The sequence below is a fragment of the Micropterus dolomieu genome, linkage group LG13 (genome assembly GCF_021292245.1).
Source record: "Micropterus dolomieu isolate WLL.071019.BEF.003 ecotype Adirondacks linkage group LG13, ASM2129224v1, whole genome shotgun sequence".
Lineage (NCBI taxonomy): Eukaryota > Metazoa > Chordata > Actinopteri > Centrarchiformes > Centrarchidae > Micropterus > Micropterus dolomieu.
Genome location: NC_060162.1, coordinates 28,237,052 through 28,239,320, shown reverse-complemented (window position 1 = coordinate 28,239,320; position 2,269 = coordinate 28,237,052). Strand labels below are relative to the sequence as shown.

At 37.7% G+C, this 2,269-nt stretch overlaps 1 long non-coding RNA gene across 4 annotated transcripts; it reads right to left on the bottom strand.

Moving 5' to 3' along the window:
- LOC123982073 lies at positions 1-1,339 on the bottom strand. 4 transcript variants are annotated; one of them, XR_006827894.1, is made up of 3 exons: positions 1,183-1,339; positions 847-932; positions 1-646 (listed from the first exon to the last, which is right to left on the bottom strand). It is a non-coding gene; the product is annotated as an uncharacterized LOC123982073 (long non-coding RNA). The 4 variants fall into 4 exon arrangements; XR_006827896.1 differs by having other exon boundaries at positions 1-641; XR_006827895.1 differs by having other exon boundaries at positions 1-514.
- Positions 1,340-2,269: the final 930 nt, after the last annotated feature.

Sequence of the window (2,269 nt, the reverse complement as noted above, 5' to 3'; positions counted from 1 at the left end):
TTTGTGTCACAGGGGTGTGTACATCTAAAATGAATGGTTTATTTTAGTCATGTTTAAGTTGTGTTATGTGACAGAAATGGATCATTCATTCATAAAAAAATCACTTTGCAACATTTAATAAAAGTTTCAATCCTGACATGAAATGTTTATTTGATCCCTTGTAGACCGTGATCCAGAGCATTACCTGACCATCTGTTGATGCTATGGAAGAGAAGGAAAATTGTACTGACCCCTCAAACTTTACATAGGAGATCATTCAAAAAATATGAAGTAACGATTCTCTCATAAGATTATCTTTTCAACAAAGTCAGTTATTGCACTCTTACATACTCAAGGAAAGATAACCCATCAGCAATGCTTGCTGTTTAGACAGGGCTTCAAAACAGATGACAAATACAAGATGGTGCTACACTTCAAAATATCACAGTGCTTAAGTACAAACTTTACAAAAGTAAAATCCCTGTAGTCTCTTTTCCTCTCCTAGTTTAGAACCTCCAAATGATTGCTTTAAATACTGTGGAATGTAAACAAAGTGAAGTTTCATTTACCAATTTTATGTGAATTTGTGTTTCATATCATCTCAGAGGGAGCTGGCCTTTACCGTTTCTGTCAAACATTCACATTTATGTCTTCTCCTTTCCCTGTGCTGCAGTGAAGCACAAAGCAGTGGATAGAAAGGAGGGAGAGAAACATGACCATTTGACAATAAAACAGTAAACCAGCTCACTCTGACATGAAATGAAACACAAATGCACATGAATATGAAGAACCACTTTATGAGGAAACAATTGTGTTATTTGGGATGAGAAGGAAAAATAAGGAAATAAAGACCATTTACAGTTTTACCTTCTATGAATTTTCTCAAAAATCCAGTGACAAGACTGATTTTCTCCAATGGAACAGTGTCGTCCTCATCCTCGTCTCGTCACGGTCTACAAGGGATCAAATAAACATTTCATGTCAGGATTGAAACTTTTATTAAATGTTGCAAAGTGATTTTTTTATGAATGAATGATCCATTTCTGTCACATAACACAACTTAAACATGACTAAAATAAACCATTCATTTTAGATGTACACACCCCTGTGACACAAAAAATAAAAAACTACACACAATCTTTGTCAAACAGTCACTTGATTCACAGGAATGTCAACTTTATGGAAAGATACTACTAGCCTGACCCTATTAGCATGCAGAAGCGCTAGCATAGCTCGCTAGCTCAGCTCGCTAACGTTAGCTTATGTTGATAGTTGCACAATTAAACCGGTTAACATTAATAATTAAACAACATCTCATAAGAAGGGGATAACTAGCTGAACATGTTGAGTTAGACTTCCAGCTCCCCCGTCGTTGCCAGAAGCCATGTTGAGGTCTCAACTGTCTGAAGTCCACTAAAATAGCCCGCGACACATGCATATAGCGCTGTGTGAACGCATTCATGCGATTGGCTTATAAGTAAACCATCCCCCACGTGGGGTGCGTTCTTGTGATTGGCTAAAAATAGGGAGATATCTGATTGGTTGCAGATCAATCCCTGTTTAAAAAAAGGCATTTGTGTGTCGAGCCAAGTCAGGGGAGTCTCAAAATTCACACACAAATGCAGTGAAGTTCACAGACCGCAGGGAGTTTGTAAATCAAGATATATTTGTGTGTGAATCCGAAATACATTTCTGAATCTTGTGTGCATTTGTAAATTTTGTTTGCATTTCTGAATTTTGTGTGTATTTCTGAATCTTGTGTGCATTTGTGATTTTGTGTGCGCATTTGTGTATCCTGTGTGTGCATATGTGAATGTAGTGTGTTCATTTATCTTTTTTGAGACTCTTTTAGCTCCATACTATCCATGTGGTAAAGAAAAAACACACAATGCTGACCGCACACTATAGAATCCACATCTTGCACTTGTCTAACAGAATGTTGCATGGACTTACAATTACTGTTGAGAAAGACAGAAAAGGATTCGGGAAAATGTGAGTATACCGGAGAGTTCCCAAAACTGTCAAAGAATGATATCACACCCTGCTTGTCAATATAGATAGCAACCCAGTGTTGTCCTCCCAGGTGGGAGGGGTCTGTGTTTACCACCAACATGGTGGGTCTCTTTTTAATAACTGATTTAGGAAGCTGGTCACTAGCAAAAGAATACATAGTTCAAAAGGCACTCTATTATACCCCTGTAAGGATATGTGTTTGATGATTGCGTTATGAGTAGGTCCCCCAGCGATATGTCGACCTGTGAAAATATTGTACATCCAGGGTAGTTGATAA